Source organism: Tamandua tetradactyla, chromosome 1 (assembly GCF_023851605.1).
Source record: "Tamandua tetradactyla isolate mTamTet1 chromosome 1, mTamTet1.pri, whole genome shotgun sequence".
NCBI classification, from domain to species: Eukaryota; Metazoa; Chordata; class Mammalia; order Pilosa; family Myrmecophagidae; genus Tamandua; species Tamandua tetradactyla.
Window position 1 is genome coordinate 149,173,844 of NC_135327.1, and position 24,618 is coordinate 149,198,461.

A 24,618-nucleotide genomic window follows, 5' to 3' on the forward strand; every position below is an offset into this window, starting at 1 on the left:
GCAAATGAGGGTGCTCACCGATTTAGTCTACAGATAAGCCTTTCTGGTACAGAGCAGGAGGAAGGACAGGGAGTGAAGGGCAACTTGTTCAAGTTGCCTTGGTGGCAGATTGAGATCAATTAAGAAAAAGAGTTAGAGAAACACTGAAGGAGAAAATACTGTTGAAGAAAAGACTGTGGTTTGATAGTAATAAAACTAATAAGGGAAAGTTTGGGAAAACTTTACAATTTATAAAATACTTTCAAATAAATCATTTCACTTAATCTTCACAATGGTGTAAAATAAGTATGACACTTCAGTGATTATTTAATATTTTATTACTTATTTGCATGCATTATTATTTTTTCCTTTTTTAGGTGAGGAATATGCAAGTCAAAAAGGATGCTTTTTGAAGATCGTTAATGAACAGAATGAGCTGATTTCAATATTTCTCCTCTTTCCAAGTTGTTATAAGGCTCAACTGACGACTGAAAAGTACATGCTCATATAACTTCAGCCATTTTACTGCTTACTTCTTTCTTCCAATTTAATGATTTAAAGTTTATCACAGATAACATTTACCTTTTAGAAATAGAATAAAACTGGATGAGTTGCTTGTTCAGAGAACTTCTCAGACGTGAATCTGATTTTAGCAATTTTTTAAAAGTATTTTTTTTGACAACTATAATAGTACTTTAAATACTAGAAATGGAAAGTTATTCTCTAAGAATTGGTGATATCATGGAGTTCTATGATAGATGGTTCTGCCATCATCTTAATCGGCTTTTCTGGATAAGGGGGTACCACCAAAAAAAACCCATGCAGACAAAATCAACACGTGATAGTCAAAGAAGCAAGGCAAAATATGTATAGGTTGCCATTCAAATGACAGCTTATTAATATCGTTAATATCTTTTGGAACAAAGTGGAACACGCATAAATCAAAATAGTGCTAAAACCTAATTTCTATTTTTCATATGAATTACCTATTTTATTGTATGATAACACTCATTTTATTAAAATAAAGCCCTCATTTCTGTTCCTCTTTATAAACATATCCAGATAAAAATACGTATAAGAACAATAACCATTAAGGTAAAGACAGTAGTGCAAATTTATGTCAGAGAATCTACTTTGGATAAATAATGAATTTTATATTAGCATGCCTTGGTTAGCACATATTTGCTGTGCATCCCCGATGTGCCAGTTACATTATGGAAATAAAAATACCTTGCCTAGCCAAGTCCTGTGCATATTTTCATTTGAGCACAACCACACCTTTAGGGGAAAGGTAATACGTATAGCCTAGGTTGTATGAATCCATCAGGAAGTCAGGAATGTCAATGGAGGACATTTTTTAAACACACAATTATTAATATCAGTATAAAAAATATTGAATATTTAAAGTGAAAAAAGTCACTTCTGTGTTACTCTAAAGAAATCCCCAAATGTAGGCAGCACCTATACCTCCTTAAGAAAGGAATGGGAAGAAGATATACAATAAACTGGAAGCTCAGAGATAAGGCCCTGACACCTGGTGCTTAGAGTCCTAAAGAGGGTCTGCTCAGACTATGCTGTCACCTCTGCTGGGAACCCTGTGATGCTGGTGCTGACAACACTGAAGGAAGCTGCAGGATGGCTTCAACAGAAATGGATGTTATCAAAGTGACACTGAGAAGGCCTGAGAAATAGGTAGAAAGTATCTTCTCATTTTATTCCTCCCCTAATGACCCTCTACTGCGGGCCTAATGACTGACTTCGAAAGGTAAGACTTACAAACTGCCAGCTTACAAAAGAGGCTGGGAAATGTACTTTGCAAATTTCCAGCCCCATTACCACAGAGGAGAGAATAGAAGAGTTGGCTTGGAGTACAGCACCCCCTTTCAGCTATTCAGCATTCACACTCATTCTTCTATACATATCTTAACATCCATACAACAAGAAAATAAATTCAGGTTTTTGCCTAACAACATGCAACTATCATTAGTACAAAATCATTCCTATTGTTCATGAAAAGAAAAGGGAGACAAATTCCCAAATATCATTATATCCACTTATAAGAAATATTAATTCTTCTTCATGTTCATTCACTATCCCAAATATAATTTTTTAACATAAAAAAACAATTGCAAAGTTAACCACCACCAACACTCTTTATGTTGAATTTTAGAGGAACTAAGGGGGTATGAAATGCTAGTTAATATGTTTGGATATATATAATTTGTTATTACTATTATCTATTTACTTTATCATGTTGGTTATATTATATTATATTATGCATATTTCTAAATGAGTGAGAGAGTAAATATGCATTGTTTTTAGATTCCTATTTCTGTAATTGATCAAAAGCCTGTGGTTGTTTTTATTCCCTAGTCCCTCATGGGACTGTATAACACAGTGAACCCTGTGGCGGAAGATGATGTGAATAACAATAGAAATATAAAAATGCTTTCTCATGTACTAGAACAAATATACATTACCATTACACAGAGTTAATAATAGAGTGGCATGTAAGAAGGATGCACCTATTGTAACTTGTGGTCTATAGTTAACAGTAATATGTAATATTCTTCCATCAATAGTAACAAATGTACAACACCAATGCTAGGTGTCAATAATTGGAGGGGTGGGGATAAGAGGGATGGATGTTTTTGGTCCTTTCTTTTAGAATAATGAAAATATTCTAAAATTGATCATAGCTATCATGAAGGCACAATTATGTGATAACACTCTGAGCAATTAATTAAATACTTTGGATGGATTGTATGGCATATGGATCTATCTCAATAAAACTGTCAAAAAAAGAAAAGTCTATGGTTGATTTAAAATTTTTGTCTCCCCCTATTTATTCTACATTCCCTTTGCCCTTAGCCAGCATCACAGTTGTTGAAATGTCCTTACTTGGTGGGATGACTCATCCCTTCATTACGGGAGAGGCTGAATTTTCAGTGGTCCTGACTTCAATGAGTTTGCAATTGTTTTGATTAACTTTTGCTTTTGAATATGGACATCCTAAGGAGAAGCCCAGAGAATCACCTTGTTCCCAGACATAGACCTCATTGTGTCCATTCATATTCTATTATTAAAAAATAATTTATCATTTTGAAGACATGTGAAACCTTAATCAGTTTCTTAGGCTTTTCTAGATACTTGCTACACATACACCTTACCACAATAATTTTCCTGAGTTAAAATACAATGAAGGGTGGCAAAGGTGGCTCAGTGGCAGAATTCTTACCTGCCATGCCAGAGACCCGGGTATGATTCCTGGAACCTGCCCGTGCAAAAAAAAAAAAAAAAACAATGAAAACAAGAACACATGAAATCTTTTTCTCCCCCATCCCTTGTACTACAGAGATAAGAGGCAAGAAACAGGGTTTCAGGACTCAGAGAGGTACCTATCCTCTTTGAAAAATTTCCCATCCACAAAAAATGTTGGTTTTCATCCTTCTTTTTTCTCATTCTCTGCTGCTTTAACTTCTCTCCATTTCCTCCTCTTTAAAAAAAAAAAATTCTGGGCCATGGTGGCTGAGCAGGCAGAGTTCTCACCTGACATACGGGAGACCTGGGTTGAATTCCCGGTGCCTGCTCATGCAAAAAGAAATTTAAAAAAATATAAAAGCTCTCTTCAATTCCTGGTCCATGCAGTTCCCAAAAAACAAATAAACAAGCAAAACAAACAAACAAAAATTCAACAAAAATGGTGCTGCAATGACGGGATACTCACATGGAAAAATAATGAAATGTGACCCTGCCATACAGCATATAAAAAAAAAATTCTCTATCTTCCTTTGTTCTCTCAACTGCTCCTGCTTTAAGATTGCCAGTAGCAGTTAATAATGCTCACAGGCTTTGCTCATCTTTTTAAAAATTAACAGTAAGGAAAATTGTTCTTTATATTTTAATAATCAGAGTCCGTCAGTGTGTACGCATTTATGAACTTTTACCTCTCTTTTAATGATACTAGGACACTTTTGGTGAAACCATGCTACCTTGGGATATTATATGTAAATATGTCCTTCTTCCTGCTGTCAATTTTAGCAAATTTTAATAATATATCACATTAATCTAATGGTTCATCAGACTGTCTCGGAAGCACTTACGTAAAATAGACCTCTGTTAAATCCATGTTGAAAAACACAACTTTTTAAAATCACCTATCATAATCCATGAACATGTAATTAAGAGACCTGTAGAGGAACTGTGGTTTGCTTTACTACATTTTAAAACTTTAGTTTTATCATTTCTCCACCATCATCATTCATTTATGAAACACTAATTACTATACAGATTTTAATTTTTGAAGAATGTATTTTCTCTGAAGCATTTTTTTCAAATACCACAGATGTAAACCTAAATCGTAGTTCAGATGATTCCTATGTACAAGCCCATAGATGAGTTATTTCAATCTCCTCAATCCTCATTTTCTTTGTTCACCAAAAGAGGAATAATTATAATTATAATTTAATTAATTTATTTTTTATAATTATAATTTCTAGGTAACAAGCAGTAAGGACAGATTTCCATACTGATCAGCACCACCAAATTAACTGTATCGGAAACTCCTCCATCCCACACACCATCATTGCCTTCCAAGGGGGCCCAGGAGCTTAGTGTTGGGTTGAGGAGAGGCATTGAGTGATGTCAAAACTGGATAATTCAGGCTTGAGCATGACAAAGTGCTCAGCCATTGACAGGCATGGCTATGTTGGGGCTCTAGAAGGTCCTGACTTGAACATAAGGAAACCAACGGATCAGGCTTAAAGAGCAAATGTTGGAGTATAGTCAGATGATTGGCTTCAAAGCAATATCCTAGATATCTCTTATAGGAAATTCTCTCTTCTGCACTTCCCAGCCATCTTCTCCAAAGTTAACCCTTTCTCTCTCTGCTAAGAAAAGGGGTTTCAGATGGGAACATATAGAGTCTAATGGAATAAATGTAAAATACAGCTTACTGAGGAAGGAAGATGTAAAAGCAGAGAAGTATCCTAGTGCCAACCATCACTCCAGTTCTCATTTTCACAAAAAGACGCACAGGTTGAGTTGATTTACCTGCAATGGACATGCTACATAAAGGCCCTTCAAATGGGACTGTTGTTACCTACATATTAATAAGGACAGGTGATAGTGAATACATAAAAGACCATGTAACAATGGAATGTCTCTGGCTGAACAAACTGGGCTGGTTTGAAAGTTGGAGCCTCCAAGTAAAATAATGCCTATCAGTGCTTCCATTGACCTGAGAACTTATGAGACAGAATTTTAAAAAGATTCTAAAAAAGAGAGGAAATGAATTACCAGGATCATCTACACTTCTCCTTTCTCACTCTTCTAGTTCATCAATCCTCATCTTTTCTAAGTCGAGGGAGGAGATGGGGAAAAATTATCATCAAAATGTTCCACTGGGATTTTATTTTCAATTATATCTGTTTACAACCATTTTGGCCTATACTGTTTTTATTCTCAAGACCCAGATTAAGACATTTTTTTATAAACATTAATAGTTTCTTTTACATTGCAAAACTGATATAATAATTAATCTCAAGACAGTAGTGGAAGAAGCTAGAAGTTCTTAAAATAAGGAAAGCATGAAGATAAACACATCAAGATTTTACCTTCCTCTTTCTATCCAAAATAATTTTAAAAATTTTTTTGGCAAACAACAAACAAACTTACAAGCATTCTTGACATACAAACATTCTTGACATGGTTAAAATAAATGAATCACAATATCATCACATAGTTGTGTATTCATTTACCATGATCATTTTTTTGAACATTTGCATCTCTCCAGCAAAAGAAAGAAAAAAGAAAAACACATACATGCCATACTCCTTACCACTCCCTCTCATTGACCACCAGTATTTCAATCCACTCAAGTTACTTAACCTTTGTTTCCCCTATTATTTGTTTATTTCTTATCCATATTCTTTACTTATCTTTCCATCCACAGATAAAAGGAGCATCAGACACAAAGTTTTTACAATCACACAGTCACACTGCAAAAGCTACATCATTATATAATCATCTTCAAGAAACATGACTGCTGGAATACAGTTCTACAGATTCAGGTAGTTCCCTTTAGCCACTCTAATACACCATAAACTAAAAAGGGGATATCTGTATATTGTACAAGAATAACCTCCAGGATACTCTCTAGACTGTTTGAAATCTCTCAGCCACTAACAATTAATTTTGTCTCATTTCTCTCTTCCCTCTTTTGGTCTAGAAGGCTTTCTCAATCCCTTGATGCCAAATTGCAGCTTATTCTAGGATTTTTGTCACATGTTGCCAGGGAAGTTTACACCCCTGGGAGTCATGTGCCATGTAGAGGTGAGGAGGGCAGTGAATTCCTTTGCTGAGTTGGCTGAGAGAGAGATAGGCCACATATGAGCAACAAAAGAGGTTCTGTGGGGGCTGACGCTTATGCCTAATTTTAAGTAGGCTTAGCCTATCCTTTGCAGGGATAAGTTTCATAGGGGCAAATCCCAAGTTTTAAAGCTCGGCCTATTGATTTGGTTGTCCCCACTGCTTGCGAGAATATCAGGAATTCTTCAAATGGGGAAGTTGAATTTTCCCCCCATTCCTCCAGGGGAATTTGCAAAAGAATTTTTTGAGGATTTTGTGAGATAAAGTATGTAAAAATAATGAAAATCAGAAATGAAAATGGGGTTATTCCTACCAACCTCACTGAAATGAAAAGGTTTATAAGAGGATACTATGAACAACTGTACCTGGATAACCTAGATGAAATGGACAACTTCTTAGAAACACACAAACTACCTACAGTGAGTCAAGAAGAAATAATAGCTCTCAACAAACCAATTACTAATAAAGTGATTGAATCTGTAATCATAAATCTCCCAACAAAGAAAAGTCTATGACCAGATGGCTTCACAGAGGAATTCTATTAAACATTGCAAAAAGTCCTAACTCTAATTCTGCTCAAACTCTTCCAAAAAAATTGAAACAGAGGGACTAATTCATTCTAAGAAGCCAGTATCACCCTCATCCCAAACCCAGATAAAGATGCCACAAAAAAGCAAGCTACAGACCAATAGCTCTTATGAACATACATTTTAAGAATCCCGAACAAAATACTAGCAAACTGAAGACAACAGTATATTAAAAGAATCCTACACCATGATGAAGTGTGATTTATCCCTGACATGCAAGTTTGGTTCAACATAAGAAAATCAATTAATATAATATACCACATTAACAGAATGAAGGAAAAAAATACCAGCTGATCACTTCAACTGATGCATAAAAGATATTTGATAATAACCAGAACAACTTCTTGATAAAAGAAAAACTAGAACACTAGGAATAGAAGGAAACAGCTTCAATATGATAAAGGACATACATGAAAAGTCTACAGGTAACGTCCTACTTAATGGTGAAAGAATGAAAGCTTTCCTTCTAGGATCAGGAAAAAGATAAGGGTGGGCACTCTCACTGGTGTTGTTCAAGATTGTACTGGAATCCTTATCAGAGCACTCAGGAAAAAGAAAGGAAGGAAGGAAGGGAGGGAGGCAGGGAGGGAGGGAGGGAGGGAGGAAGGAAGGAAGAAAGGAAGGAAAAGAGAGAGAGAGAGAGAGAAAGAGAAAGAAAGAAAGAAAGAGAGAGAGAGAGAGAGAGAGAGAGAGAGAGAGAGAGAGAGAGAGAGAGAGAGAGAGAGAGAGAGAGAGAGAGAGAGAGAGAGAGAGAGAGAGAGAGAGAGAGAGAGAGAGAGAGAGAGAGAGAAAGAAAGAAAGAAAGAAAGAAAGAAAGAAAGAAAGAAAGAAAGAAAGAAAGGGAGAGAAGAAAAGAGGGCGCAAGGGAGGGAGGGAGGAAGAAAAGGCATCCAAATTGGAAAAAAAGAAGTAAAACTTCCCTTATTTGCAGATGATCCAGCAATCCCACCACTAGGCATATACTCCACAAAGTTGAAAGTAAGGACTCGAACAGATATTTGCACCCCAGTGTTCACAAGTGCCAGAAGGTGGAAGAAACCCAAGTGCCCATCAACTGATGAATGGATAAATACAATGACATGACAACACTGATGAACCTTGAGGATATTATGCTGCGTGAAATAAGCCAGAACACAAAGGATAAACATTGAGAGATATCACTGCTTTAAATAATAAGAACAAGCAAACTCATAGAATCAGAACTTATAATAAATGTTACACGGTGAAAGGGCGGGGATAGGCAATGGGAAGTGAAGACTTAAAATGTACAGAGTTCTCACTTGGAATAATGGAAATGCTCTGATAATGGATAGTGGTGATAGCAGTAGAACATTATGAACCTGCTCGCCAGGACTGAAATAAATACCTGCATGTGATTAATAGAGCAATGTTGAATTGTATATATGGTAGTAGAATCAGACTTTAAAAAAAAAAATCCATCTAATTTCACTACACAGTAAACCCTAAGGCAAACCATGCAGTGTATTTAATAATACAATTACAAAAAATGAGCTATCACCAATTGTAACAAATAATCCACACCAATGCAAGGTGGTAGTAACTTGGGTGGTTTATGGAAATCCTCTATTTTATCCTTGATTGTTGAATGGACCTACACCTTCTTTAAGAAAAGAAATTAAGACTGAAACAAAAAAGCAATAGGTTTCACCACAAACTCTGTAACAAACAAAAAACAAAACAAGCATTCAAAAACCCACAAACAGAAATACATGGCTGCTGTTACATACACACAACAAAAAACTCACTCTTTTTGATAGCTTAGATATTTCCTCTCCTGCACACAATATTCTTCCAAGTTTTAATTAATGCATTGGCTTTTTATGAATTTTTGTTTTTCTGATATAGTTGATATGAATTTAAAGCAATCTAAGTTTTTACACTTAAGGAAGTATACTAATACATGTTTCAAATCTTCCAATATAAAATTGATATTTTATTCCACCTCTCCACTCCACATGTCACAAAATTGTTTTAAAAATGATGAATTACGGCTTTATAGAAAATATGTTAGTTTTCACTCAGCAATTATGTCACTAATGTAATTCAGTCCAAAGATATTTCATCTGTTGTAGTCAGAAAAGAAATGACAGATTGTTAAAGGAGGATGAACTTTTGATTAATAGAAGTGCACATATGGCTACATAAAAATGATTTCTTAAGAATTCCAAATAAAACTAATGGCTAAAATATTAAGAATAAAAGAAAAGTCAAGTTTTGAGAATTAGTCTGCACTTCATATTCCAAATGTTAATTGCAAATTTTATTTTCTACAAATATTTTAAATTTTTAAGAATTGTGAGTTTAAAGTCAGTGATAAAACTAGAACAAGCACTAAAAAGTTAATTTCTGTCTTCATGAACGCATTCTCCCTATCTGGATTTCATGTAAATTATTTTCTTGATTCTCTTTTTAGTTTTACCATATCTAAGTAGATACTCCTAAATAATATATCATTTAATTTTGCCTGATTTTTATAGACAGGACCATGCAGTATGTATTCTGACAATTTATTTTCGGTCACCATTATGTTGTTGAGATCCATCCATATTGATATGCTCAATTCATTTTCAATGTCATATAGCATTCAAGCATGAATGTATTGCAATTTATTTATTAGTTCTGCTATCAATGAGCATTTGTGTTACTTCAAGTTTTTGTATTTTCCTTTTACTTACTGTGCTGCTGTGGATATGCTTTTATTTACTAGTATCATTTCCAAGAGTTTTTCTAGTATTTATCTACAAGGGGAATTTTGGGGATATGGGGTACGTGCCTGTGCAATTTTATCAAAATGTTGTTAGCAAACCGTACTCCTACCTTTAGTGTATGCATCTCTCTCTTTCTTCATCCTCACCAACTGCTGAAGGCACACCTCATCTCTTTTAATTATGAATTAGTACTATTAAAACTAGTAGTATGCTTAAGTATCTGCTCATTTCTTTTTTAGACTTGAGTGTTTCTTTGAAGAATATCCTATTTGTAGCACTTGTCAATTTTCTATTGAGTTGTGGGACTTTGTGGAAATCTTTTACATATTCTGGATACAAATAATTTTTCAGTTATTAGAATTTAAAGATGTTTTCTCAGATAGGGTTTTGTATTGTAACTTTTTTGGGGAGTATTTTGATAAACAGTTATTATTTGAATTAGGTTTATATGTTGAGATAACTGCACTTTCACTCACAGCTGCAAAATATAATACAGAGAGATTCAAGTTTACCCCAATGGTGGCATCTTGAAAAACTGTAGTGTAATACCACAACCAAGATGTTGACATTGATTTAGACAAAATACAAAACATTTCCTATACCACATGGACCCCTCGTGTTGCAGATTTAGGCCACACCTATCTTCTCCCTCAGCCTTTTAACCCCTGGCAAACACTAAGTTGTTCTTGTTTTTTAGAATTTTGTCAGATAACAGAATGTTACATAATCATACAACCTTTTGAAACTGCTTTTCGCTGGCATAGTTCTCTAGAAATTTAACAAGACTCATGTGCAAGAATGTTCATTCCCTTTTACTGCTGAGTAGTATTCCATTATGTGGTAAGATATCTGGGTTATTTCCAGCTTTTGCTATTAGAAATGAAGCTGCCAGTTTTGCCTCATCTAACCTTCGCTTGGTGGTGTCATCTTCACTTGTTTAATTTCGGTTATTCTGATAGGTGGGTAGTAATATCTCATGGTCTTCATTTGCATTTATCTTGTGAATAATGATGAACATGTTGTCATCTGTATTTGCCATCTGTATTTTCTCTTTGGTGAAATGTCTCCTCACTTTTTTGGTTAATTTCTAATCGGATTGTTTGATTTTTTTTACTGTTGTGTTTCAGTAGTTCTTCACAGACTCTAGATAATACTCCTGTGTGCCAGATGCATGGTTTGCAAATATTTTCTCACACTCTGGAGCTTTTATTTTCATTCTCTAAACATGATGCCTTAGGTTGACAGACTGCTGTATCAAATACTACACAATGGGTTGACTTATCAAGAATTTATTGGCTCAAGTTTGGAGGCTGGAAGTACATAATCAAAATGTAGGTGAGGCCAAGCTTTCTGGATAGAGGAAGCCATCTGGTGATTTCAGTCCCCATCACGTGGTGAACTTTACCCTTGGTCTTATCTTGAGCCTTTCTCTTACATTTTGCTCTGGCCTCTTTCGATTTCTGGCTTCTACATATTTTATCTAAATTCCCTCTCTCTATAAGGTCCCTAGAATTATGAATTAAGACCCATCCTAAATTTGGCCACAATTTAACTAAAAATAGTATCATCAAAGGTCCTATTTACAAATAGTTTCATACCCACAGGAATGTGGAATAAACTCTTGAAATATTTGTTACATGAATGTTCATAGCAGCAGTATTCACAGTAGACAAGAGGTGGTGTCGGCGGTTGAATCATGTTTCCCACAAAGGAAGTACATGATTCAGTCACCAACAAAGAGCCTTTCACAGTGGAAAATTTTTACTTTTGATTAAGAAAAATCTAAGCTGTTTTTTTTTTTTTTTTTTTTTTTGTAGATGATGCTATTGTGTCAAGTCCAAGATCTCTTTACCTAGAATTATATCCTGGAGATTCCCTCGTATATTTTTTCTAAATGTTTTATAGTTTTCCATTTAAATCCATGACCCATTTTGAGTTAGTTTTTGTGTAATGAGTAATAGTTTGTGCACTCGCATGTGTGTGTGGTGTTATTTTTCCCCCATGGATGTCCACTTGCACAGCAGCATTTTTTTAAAGAGGCTGTCTTTCCTTCTTGAATTATTTATGCACCTTTGTCAAAAATCAGTTGGGCATATTTGGTTGGTATACTTCTGGGTACTAAATTCTATTTCACTGATTCATGTGTCTATACTTCCATTAATATCATATATTCTTGATTATTGTAACTATTTAATAAGTCTTGATATAGGGTAGATTAATTTTTCCCACTGTAATTTTCCATTTCAAAATAATTTTACTATCCTTTACATATATTTTAAAGAATGTGCGTGTCTATATTTTTCAAAATAATGAGATTTTGATACAAGTTGCATTAAAATTATATCAACTTAGTAAGAATTAACATCTTTACTATGTTGAATATTCCAATCCATAATCATGGCATGCCTCTCCATTAACTTAGATATTCTTTGTTACTTCTATCAGTATTTTGTTCTTTTCAACATACAAACTTTGTACATGTTTTGTTAGATTTATATCTAAGCATTTCATTAATTAGCTGACTATAAATGCTAATGTTTTTTAATTTTGTGCCCATGTGTTCATTGCTAGTAAATAGAACTTCAATTGATGTTTTATGTTTATTTTGTATCTTGTGGCCTTTATGGACTCAATTATTTGCTCTATAAGTTTTCAATCTTATTTTTATTTTTTACATTCTTTTGCATATCCTATATAGACCATTGTGTCATGTACAAATAGAGATAGTTTCATTTCTTCCTTCCCAATATTTTAGAATTAGCTAGAACACCCATCACTATGCTGAATGAGAGTGGTGAGGGCAGATGTCCTTGCCTTGCTGATGATCTTAGGGAGAAACATTCACACTTTCAATATTAAGTATAACATTAGCTATATATTTTTCACATAGATGTTCTTAACACATTGAAGAAACATCCCTCTGTAACTAGTTTTCTGAGAGTTGTGATTGTGAGAGATGTTGAGTTATATTAAATGCTTTCACCACGTCAATTGTTAAAATCATTTGATCTTTCTTATATAGCCCATTAGTATGGTGTATTATATCAGTTGATTACCCAATATTGATCTAGACTTGAATATTTGGATAAATTCCACTTGGCCACATGTATAATCTTTTTTATATGTTGCTGACATCAGTTTGATGATATTTTGTTACAGTTTTCAAGTCTATATTAGGGAAGGATGGTGGTCTATAGTTTCAACTTTTGTACCATCTTTTTCTGGTTTTGTTATCAAGGTAATACTAATTTCATAAGTGTTCCTACCTCTTCCTCTTTTTTGGAAGAAACTGCATAGAATTGGTATTAATTCTTCTTTAAATATTTGGTATAATTCTCTGGTAAAACAATTTTGACCTGGAGATCTTTTTTTTTTTTTTTTTTTTTTGATGGAGAGGAAGCAGGGTGTGGTTTCTAAAGATGAATAATTCAATTTTCATATACATCATGGGGTTCATTATTTATTCATTTCATATTGAGAAAGTTGTGACCGGCTTTTATTTTTGTAGAAGTTGGCCTACTTCATCTATATTGTCAAATGTATGGCTGTAGATATTTTCATAATATTCCCTCAATTAATTTGTTTTCCTTTTACTTAAACAATGGGAATTTATTAGCTCATGGTTTAAAGCTAGAAGAAGACCCAAACTGAGGTATTAGCAAGGTGTTGCCACCTACCCTGGATTTTATGGTATCTGGGTCTGGTTACTGGTGATTCTTGGTGCTGGGTCTTTCTGTTACGTGGCAATGCTCATGAGGGTGTCTTCTCCTTTATCTTCCAGTTTACTTTGATGTACAGCTTCTGGCTGCTCCCCAAAGCTTCCTCTCTGTTTCCAATTGCCTTTGCTTTAAAGGCCATATTGGATTAGAACACACTCATTCTGTTAGGGCACACCTGAAGTAGTACCATCTTCAAAGGCCCTATTGCAAATGTGTTCACGCCCACAGACCTTTGTGGGAAACATGATTCAATCCCCAATACTACCTCTTATCTCCTGTGAATACTGCTGCAAGAGTGGACTTGTTAGGTTACATGATAATTCCATGTTTAACCTTTGAGGGGTGGAGTGACCCATCTGTTTTTTACTACAGCTGTACCATTTGACCTTTCCAACTGCAGGGTGTGGGCTTCTAATTTCTCTACAACCTACCAACTCCTTATTTTCCTTTTCTTTTAAAATAATCATGCTGGTAGGTATGAAATGATATCTCATTGTGATTTCGACATGCATTTCCCTAGTGACTGATATTAAGTATCTTTTCACGATGATGCTTTTGCTTTTTGGCCATTTGTAAATATTCTTTAAATAAATGTCTTGAAAGGTCGTTGCTCACTTTTTAATTAGAATGTTTTCATTTTTATAGTTGAGAACAGAACCAAGGTAAAGGCAAGTGGTTCTGAACAAACAAATATGTGCCCTAGTATTTTTTATTTTTATTTTTAAAATTAAAGATGTTGTAGGCTTAAAGAAAAGTCTATGTTAAAAAATACAGCATTCCAATATATCCCCCATTGTTAACACTTTTCATTAGTATGGTAAATTTATTATGATTCATGAAATAATATTTTTATAATTATACTATTAACTATAGCACATCAATTACACTAGGGTTCACTCTCTGGTACAGTCCTATGTTTTATCCTTTATATATATATATCCTAAAACTTTCTCCTTTTAACTATATTCATGCACATAACTCAGTGTTGCTAATTACCATCATCACCATCCATTGCAAAAACATTTCCATCATTCCAAATAGGAACTGGAAATTCTGTACTATTTAAGCAATTAACTTCTCATTCCCTACCTCCAACCCAGCCCCAGGTAAATTATATTTTAGATTCTAACTCTATGAATTTATATACTACAATTAGTTCATAACAGTAAGATCTTTCAAAATTTGTCATTTTGTGTCTGGCTTATTGAATGCAGCACAATATGGTTACAGTTAATCTGTGCTGTCGTATGTATCAGGACTCCATTCTTTTCTAATGGTGAACAATATTTCATTGTATGCATACATCACATTTGTTTATATAGTCATAGTCATCAGATTATGGACTTGGCTTTGCTTCCATCTTTTGGCAATTGTGAATAGCACTATTATGAACGTTGGTGTATGAATGAATAACTGTTCAAGAACCTACCTACTTTCAATTCCTTTGGGTATATACATAGTAGAGGGATTACCAGGTCTTATGGTAATTCCCACCAGCAATGAATGAGTGTTCTTATTTCTCCATATCCTTTTCAACACTTGTAATTTTCTTTCTTTTTTTATTAGTAGCCATTCTAGTGGCTGTGAAATGGTATCCCATTGTGCTTGTGATTTGTATTTCCCTAATAGTTAGTGATATTCAGTATCATTTCATGTGCTTTTTAAGGATCTGTACATCCTCTTTGGAGAAATGTCTATTCAAGTCTTTTACGATTTTTTAATTGGGTTGCTTGTCTTTACATTGTTGAGTTGTAGAATTTCTTTATATATTCTGGATATTAAACCCTTATCAGATATGTGGTTCCAAGTATTTTCTCCTATTGAGTAGATTGCTGTTTCACTTTCATCATCAAGTCATTTGATGCTCCAAATATTTTTTATTTTGAGGAGGCCCCATTTATCTATTTTTTCTTTTGTGGCTTGTGCTTTGGGTGCAAAGTTTAAAAAAACCATTGCTAACACAAGAACCTGGAAATGATTCCCAACATTTTTTCCAGGAACTTGATAGTCTTGGTTCTTTTATTTAGATCTGTGATCCATTTTGAGGTCATTTTTTGATATAATGTGGGATTGAAGTCCTCCTCTATTCTTTTGGATATAGATATCAAGTTCTCCCAGTATCATTCGTTAGAAACTCTTCTTTCCAAACTGAGTAGACTTAGCAGACCTGTCAAAAATCAACTGGCCAAGAACATGAGGGTCTGTTTCTGAATATCATTATGATTCCATTGGTAATATATCTATCCTTGGGCCTTATCATGCTGTTTTGACCACTGTAGTTTTGTATAAATTTTAGTCAGGAAGTGTGAGTTCTCCAACTTTGTTCTTCTTTCAAGATGTTTTTTGGCTACTCAGGGATTCTTATCCATCCAAATATATTTATAACTGTCTTTTCCATTTCTGCAAATTAAGGCTGTTGGAATTTTGACTGGGATTGCATTGAATCTGTAGATCAATTAGGGTAGAATCAACATCTTAATGATATTTACTCTTACAATGCATGGACATGCCCTGTCCTTCTTTTATTTAGGTCTTCTTTCATTTATTTTAGCAGTGTTTTGCAGTTTTTGTGTATAATTCCTTTACAACCTTGATTAAATTTATTTGTACATATTTGATTCTTTTAGTTGCTAATTATAAATGATTTTTTTCTTGCTTTTCTCCCCAGCTTACTCATTCCTAGTGTATAGAAATGCTACTACATGCATGTCAATCTTTTACCCCACCGCTTTGATTAAAATCATTTATTAGCTCTAGGAACTTTGTTGTCAAATTCTTGGGACTTCTATATATATAGGATCATGCCATCTACAAATGGTGAAATTTTACATCACTAATAATAAAAATGCTTTTATTTCTTTTTTATTGCCTAATTGGTCTGGTTAGAACTTATAGTACAATGTTGAATAACATCAGTGACTGAGCACTCTTGTCTTCTTCCAGATCTTAGAGGGAAAGCTTTAGACTTTCACCATTGAATATGTTAGAAGTGGATTTTTCATATATGCCCTTTATCATGTTGAAGGACATTCCTTCAATTCTGACTGTTCTTGTGTTTGTTCAGAATCATGTGCATGATTTTTCGAATACTTTTTCTGCATCAATTGAGATGATTTCCCTTTGTTTTGTTAATGTGGTGCATTACATTAATTTAGTTTCTTATGTTAAGCCACCTTTGCATTCATGTGATAAGTTCTACTTGATTATAGAGTATAATTCTTTTAATATTCTGTTTGATTTGATTTGCTAGTATTTTTTTGAGGATTTTTGCATCTATATTCATTATAGGTATTTGTCTGTAATTTTATTTTCTTTTAATATCTTTGTCTGGTTTTGGTATTAGTGTGATATTGATCTCATAGAATGAGTTAGGTAGTGTTCCTTCCCATCTAGTTTTTTGAAGCATTTAAGCAGGGCTGTTACTAATTCTTCTTGGAGTGATTGGTAGAATTCATCTGTAAAGCCATCTGGTCCCGGAGTTTTCTTTGTTGGAAGGTTTTTTTTTATTATTACATGGGCAAGCACTGGGAATTGAACCCAGGTCCCCAGCATGGCTGGCAAGAACTCTGCCACTGAGCCACTGTTGTCCATCCTGTGGGAAGGTTTTAATCACTGATTCAATCTCTACTTCTAACTGGTCTGTTGAGAACTTCTGTTTCTTATAGTTAGTGTAGGTTGTTCATGTGTTTTTAGTAATATGTCCCTTTTATTAGATTTTCTAATTTATTGGGATATAGTTGTTCACACTATCCTTTTATGACCCATTTTATAACAGTAATATTGTCTTCCCTCTCATCTTTTATTTCATTTATTTGAGTCTTCTCTTTTTCTCTGTCAATTTAAGGGTTTTTTCAGTGTTCTAGTTTGCTAGCTGCCAGAATGCAATATACAAGAAATGGAATGGCTTTTAAAAGGGGGAATTTAATAAGTTGCTAGTTTAAAGTCTTAAGGCCAAGAAAATGTTCCAATTAAAATAAGTCTATAGAAATGTTCAATCTAAGGCATCCAGGGAATGATACCTTGGTTCAAGAAGGCCAATGCAGTTCAAGGTTTCTCTCTCAAGTGAGAAGGCAAATGGTGAACACAGTCAGACTTTCTCTCTCATCTGGAATGGCACATGGTTAACACAGCATCATCTGCTAGCTTCCTCTCCTGGCTTCCTGTTTCATGAAGCTCCCCAGGAGGCGTTTTCCTTCTTCATCTTCAAAGGTCACTGGTTGGTAGATCCTCTCCTTCTTGTGGCTACATTGTTCTGCTCTCTCAGAATCTCTCACATTCTCCAAAATGTTTCCTGTTTTCTAGGATTCCAGTAAACTAATCAAGACCCTTCCGAATGCAGGGAGACACATCTCCACCTAATCCGATTTACCAACTACTCTTGATTTGAGTCACATCTCCAGGGAGATAATCTAAGGTCTCAAACATACAGTACCAAATAGGGATTAGAAGAAACGGCTGCCTTTACAAAATGGGAATAAGATTAAACCACGGCTTTTCGAGGGCACATACATCCTTTCAAACCAGCACAGTCAGTTTGACCAATCATTTCAAAGTCCAAATTTTGATTATGCTAAGGCTCTATATTGTTTTTCTTATTTTCAGTTTCCTTTATTTCTGCACAAATCTTTTTTATTTCTATTTTTTTCTGTTTGCTTTGCATTTAGTTTGTTGTTCTGTTTCTAGTTCCTTCAGTTGTGTGGTTAAGTCTTTGATTTTAGCTCTTTCTTCTTTTTAAATGGAAGGATTTATGGCTATACATTTCTCTCAGGACTGCCTTCTCTGCATCTCATAAACTTTGATATGTTGTGGTCTCATTTTCATTTATCCTATAATATTTACTCATTTCTTTGTAATTTATTCCTTGGCCAAAAGATTATTTAAGAATTTACTATTTCCAGTTTTCTGCTTCTAATTAGTTCTAGCTCATTCCCTGATAATAAGAAAAGATGCTTTGTATAATTTTAATCTTTTCTAATTTTTGGAAACTTGCTTTGTGACCTAACATGTAGTCTTTCCTGCGGAATGATCCTGGTGCACTTGAAAAGAATTTATATACTCCTGTTTGGGATGTGATGTTCTGCTAAGTTTATTAGATTTAGTTCATTTATCATACTAATAATCTTTTTTATAATTTCCTTTCTTTTGAGATATTCTTTTAGTCATTCCTTTAAGGTAGTTCTGCTGTTGACAAGTTCTCTTAGTTTTCCTTTATCTGTAAATGTCTGAAGAATACTTCACTGGGTACATGATTATAGTTTCTTTTTTTTTATCTCTTTCAGTACTTGATATAGTTGTGCCACTTCCTTCATATCTCTATAGTTTTTTATGAGAAATATGCCACTCAAGGTTTTTTGACTCTGTAAGTGAGGTGCCCATGATCTTTTATGGCTTTCAAGATTTTTTGTCTGTCATTTTCATAACATTGACAATGATGTGTCTCGGTGTGGCTTTCTTTGCTTTTATTCTCCTTGAGTGTCTATCAGTTTCTTGAATCTTATGCTTGCATCACTTGCAAAGTTTGGAAAGTTTGCAGTCATTATTTCTTTGAGCACTGAATTAGTCAGCATTCTCTAGGGAAACAGAAACAACAGGGCATATCTGTGGGGATGCACAAGTTCAAATTCCACAGGACAGGCCATAAGTTGACAACACTGATGTAGGGCTTAATGAATCCTCAAGGAGAGGCTAGCTGGATGAAGCAGAGAGAGCAAGATTCTCTTTTCTCACTTCTCCTTTCAAGCCTTCAGATGGTTAGATTAAATGTCACAAATTTCAGGAACACTCCTCTTGACCAGCTGCAGATGTAATCAGCTATAGAGGCAATCAACATGCTGATGATTTAATAAATCAGCCTTCCGGTTTATTAATCAGCCATGACATTTCCTTAGAGTAATGGTTAGGCCAGTGCTTGCTTTACTGAACAACTGACCACTATCACTTGGCCGAGATAACACATGAACCCAACCATAACAGTCCACCTCTTATCAACTTGGTAGCAATACATATCACCTTAAGCCATATTTAATCTCTAAAGAGAATGCAGTAAAAGACATGTTTTTCACCTAGCAATACTCAACTGTCCTGCATACAACCAGAAACATACTAAATCTCTCCAGAGTAGGATACAAGTCCTTGGGTACTTAATCACTTAAACTTAATATTCTGTAACTTAAATACTGTGGCATAAGCAATACAACTTATGTTTTATGATAAGGGGATGAGAAAGAGAAGAAAATAAAGATATTTGCTTATGTGTACAATACTAATAACAAAAGAAGGAGCAAATATTCACACCATCACAGTCCTTATTTCTATAACTGGTCATCTGGTCATAGTTCATATTTATCACTACCTTCTTCTACTATCCATTCCATGTTCCCTTTATCCTCAGCAAGCACTTCTGCTGACCATGGTTCTTTGCCTGGTGGAGGGACCCAAATATCCATTCTTGAAGTTTCTGGGCCATTGTTCATCCTGCTTTGATTGGATTGCTGCAATTTTCCCTTGACTTTAATCACAAGACATGGTAGTACTAAAAATTGCCCTAGAGAATCTCCTGTATTCCAGGAAAACTTTTCTTTACCTCCATTATGTAGTTGCATTTCTATTTCCCTTTGATAGTCAGGATCAATCACCCCACCCTGTGACATAATCCCCTTTCTTGCTTGTTGATTAAGAGGCATGAGAAGCTCAAAGTGGCCATGTGACAGTCTTAACTTCCAGTTCAATGGAATCATTGTTGTGTTTCCTGTGAGTAGCATTTCTCCTCTTGGAACTAAGACTTGTAGACCAATAGAGCTTAAGGGTTGCAGGGCAGAAAGCAAAAATTTTTCTAGTGGGTCATTATCGTGATAGTGAGCAGTGTCACTTCCAGTTCCACACCTTGATTCCTGGATCCATAGATCTTGGCTATGGGAATAACTGCACCATAGAGTAGACCTTGATTCAGAGCTGCACAGCCTCCTGGAGAACACTGCCCCAGCCCTACAAGGTATTATCACCTAGTTATAGGCATAATTGAGTCTTCAAAAGGCCATTCCATCATTCTATCAAACCAGCTTCATCTGGAAGAGGGGGAACATGGTAAATCAGATAATTTCACAGGCATGTGCCCATTCTCACACTTCATTTGTTACGAAATGGTTTCCTTGATCAGAAGCAATGTTGTGTGAAATACCATGACAGTGGATAAAGCATTCTGCTGCATTTTCATCTGGTGAAAAAGGATTAATCATTTCAGACAGAGGAGTAAGGGCTCTTTCCCCAGGGGAGCTGGTTATAGGTTTAGCAGGCACTGAAGGATTAATAGCTTGAGGTGGTGTTTGTATGGCAGACTACTCAGGGCAGACTGGAGATTGGATGTCTCTCTCAGGGCAAGCTGGAGGTGGGGATCTCTTTCCTCAGGGCAGAACATTACAGGTTTATCTAACAAAGACTCAGCAGAACCCAGGGTTCTAATATCCCCACTGCCATTACTGTCACACATATGTCCCCATCAAAATTTTTAGAAAGTCAATTACAAAAATCCATATTTAAGATACTGTTTCTCAAGAATCTCTCCCAGTACCAAGCTGTATTATTCATGGTTCTCTAGGGAAACAGAACCAACAAGAGATAGCTATAAATATGAGATTTCATAAAGGTGTCTTATGCAAATGTGGTAATGCACAAATCCAAATTCCATAGGGTAGGCCACTAAAGCTCTTGTCATATTTTTTTCAGTCTATACTCTGTTATCATTAGTTAATTTCTATCATTATTTCAGTTCATGGATCCTTTCCTCCAACCCCTCAATTTTGCAGTTTAGTTTATCCATTGATTTTTTGTTTCAGTTATTGTATTTTAAGTTCCAAACTTTCATTTGACTCTTCTGCATATCTTGTATTTCTTTTCTTAGACTTTTTATTTTTAATTTGTTTCACTTTTAATTGTTCTTTGAAGCAACTTTATGATGGCTGCTTTAAAATCTTCATCATGTAACTCTAACATTTCTATCATCTAGGTGTTGGCATCTACTGTTGTCTTTTTTCATTCAGTTAGAGATATTCATTGTCTCCTAAATGAGTGGTTTTTGTTTTGAATGCAGGTATTTTGTAAAGAGTCTGAATTTTACTTGTCTCCATTTTAGCTGGCTTTTTTCTGAAATTGCTCCTGTGAGTAAGGAGTGAGAGTTGCTGCTTTCTTACTGTCAGATGGAAGTTTAAGTCAAGGTTCCTCACTCAACTTCTACTGACCTGTGAGGGAGGGAGTGTTTCCTCATAACTGGTAGCTATGTGTGGGATTTCTGTCTTCTTACTAGGTAGCCACTGATACCTCTTTGTCTGGAGGGTCGGAGCGCTTAGTTACTGATCTTCATCTGGACTGAATTGACCCTGGAGGAAAGAGAGGCCTGATTACCACCCAATAGGGAGGAAATCCTAGTACCCCACTTGGCCTTTTCTGCCATAATCCCAGCAGAGGAGTTGGAGAGCTTCATTGCACCCTGGTGAAGGTGATAATTAGGCTCTCTTATTAGTCTTTCCTGGAAGTGGGCCACATTTTATTTTGAGGTGTTTGACTGGGAGCACTTATTATTTAAAAGTTTCCTGTCTTGCTAGGTTCCTATTATGCATCCTTTGGCTAGAAAGACAAGTCTTTCATTGGAGCATTGTTATCTGTGCCCATTGGTATCACCAGGTTACCAACTCTTTCAACTCCAACTGTGGGATACATGAGGCAAAAAAAAGAAAATCCAGGGAAGTTCCCATTATGTCATTCCTTGGGTCCTGAGGTCCCCAGATGAAATGCCTTCTTCACTCCATCTTTCTGGGTTTTATTTTGGATTTATATATAGTGTCCAGGATTTTTTTACTTGTACATAGCAGAAGGAATAGGCAAAACTATTTCTACTCTATCACCTCAGAAGTGGAAATCTGATCTTAATTTTAAAGTAAACAAATGCATCCACTTTTTAGGCACTGAGATTCTAGGTCCTTAATTAAGAAATTATTCTCTATACCAAGATCATAACAGATCATATGTATTATTCTGAAAATTTTATAGCTTCACATTTAATTCCTTGATCCATCTGAAATTTATTTTTGTCTATAGGATGAATTATATATCCATTCATTTCTATTTTCTTCCCAGTTGCATAACCAACTGTCTGAGAACTATATTATATGTGGTTTCCTGAGGTATCAATCATTTGAATTTTCTGGCATATCAGTAAAGACAATATGTATATGCTAAGTTCTACCCATCCTTCACTTGTTAGCAATAGAAATTACTAATAAACAATGTTTCTAAAATGCCCGTCTCTTATTTGCTTTTCCCGGTATGACTTTGTGCACCTCTTCCCTTAATGTGAAATACTGACTTTGCCCCATCCTCCACTCTGCCTCACTTGGTGAAAACCTATTGCTACCTCAAAATCCAAATGAAACACTGACTTCACTAAGCATTTCATGACTATATGCTTCCTCCGTCACAGCAATCTACCAGGATTTATTTATTCTGTGTTTGTGTTTTGAGCATTAATAAAAAATCATTCATCTGGATGCAAAGTCAAATCAATAATTAAAGATCTTATTGGAGAAATATTGAGCTTCCTTGTTATATTATTAAAATAATGTGGATAATGCGTTGCCACTGGATGGATGCATCTGAATTCAAATTACAAAGTAAACACGGTATTTCAAAGCAATGAAAAATGACTAGTGGCATCAATAAGAATGATGAGGAGTTACTTTAAATAATAACTATGCAACTTTAAGAATCTGAGGGCATGAATTTGAGGAGCATTTTTTAAAGCATAATGTAGCTTTGAAATAAGAAAGAACTAAGGCTTGGATGCAATTCGTTTCAGCTATGGCTCTGAGAAATACATTATTTTGAAAATGTTAAAATTATATTTTAGTAATAGATTATAAATACATATGAATTTGTGGATCTAATAGAATTGCACTAGAGATGTTAACATAAAGAAATAAAAACCAATGAATCACCCTTCAAAGGGATACAAAACAAACAGAGCCATAGATGTGTATTTGAAGAATGAATGATGAAGTACCCAAGTAAACACCTGAAGGAGAAATATAAACTTTGTGAAATTTAATTGATTATTCTGATCTCACTGTGTCATATATAGCAATGGATTTTCATTAAAACTTATAAAAGAACCTTTGTAGAAAGGTTAAAACCAGTTCATGGCTACAATGTTCCTTCATTACCCAATTTCTTCACCTTCCTCTTCTTCTTTATATTTTAAACTAAATTCATTTAGCATCCAGCTAAAAGAAACAGCAGGGCTCTCTTGAACCTGCCACCAATGATTTATGAAACTCATTTTCTATTCATTTGTTTATAGATCAAATGCAGAAAGAAAGGCTCAACAATATTGAACATATTTAACAAAAAACACACACACCAAGAATTTAAACTTTGCATTGTGCTAGGTTAGATATTTTGGAACAAAAATAATAATTACACATAGGCAATTGTTTTGACGTAGCCTCTTAAATCAATACAAGTACTTAGTACAAGGTAGGCATTTATGTGTGTTTAGCATTGGCACTCTTTCCAGAGTATGACATTTGATGCAAATGTGCTTTATTGCAAACATGGAAAAACAGATAAATGAACTTCTTATTGACAGCCTCTTTCTTACTTGCTAGCCCTTATAAATGGGATGTCATTAATCTCCCATTCACTGCCACTGTCTCCAAATAGGTTGACTGCACATCCATTAGTAAAAAGCTTAGATCTGACACCGCTACTTTATTTATTCATGCATAATAAAATGTACTTTTCTTATGTACATTATGAAATATAAAACAAAATTTCAAAAATAGATATTTTAAATCAATGTAATAAACACTTTCGAAAAGAAGTTCTAATATTTTTTCCTGTGCTGTATGGATCATTTTGCTCATTCCCTGAGATATGCAGGCATCACTTTGGGGATCATCATTCTAGAACACTGGTGTGTTTGTGTGAGATGGAGCAACCAATAGACTAGAAGAGGTACCGGCCGAAAATAGCAAAGTACAGCAAGTGCTTTTCTGATAGTTTCACATAGGATCAGAAGGTTTTCATTAAGTAATCTTCTCATTTAATGCACATACTGACTCTTTGATACCATTTCCACAGAGAACAGCTTTTATTGCCCAATGATGTTTCATGGATAATTGCCATACTAGACTGAAAAGGTTTTTCTTAGGTCCAGCACAATCATAGGATGTTCATTAGGAAGAA

At 34.8% G+C, this 24,618-nt stretch overlaps 1 long non-coding RNA gene across 10 annotated transcripts in view; it reads right to left on the reverse strand.

Annotated features, from left to right (window-relative positions):
- The window catches only part of LOC143686929 (uncharacterized), a 372,401-nt gene that overhangs the window by 290,148 nt on the left and 57,635 nt on the right, over positions 1 to 24,618 (reverse strand). For 7 of the 10 annotated variants that reach the window (XR_013177312.1, XR_013177319.1, XR_013177318.1 and 4 more), the window contains one exon: positions 3,218 to 3,253. The exons of 2 other annotated variants lie outside the window; for them this stretch is intronic. This is a non-coding gene — a long non-coding RNA (uncharacterized LOC143686929). Of the gene's footprint in view, positions 1 to 336; positions 562 to 3,217; positions 3,254 to 24,618 lie in introns of those variants that run through there. One more of the 10 variants, XR_013177315.1, reaches the window with a different exon arrangement.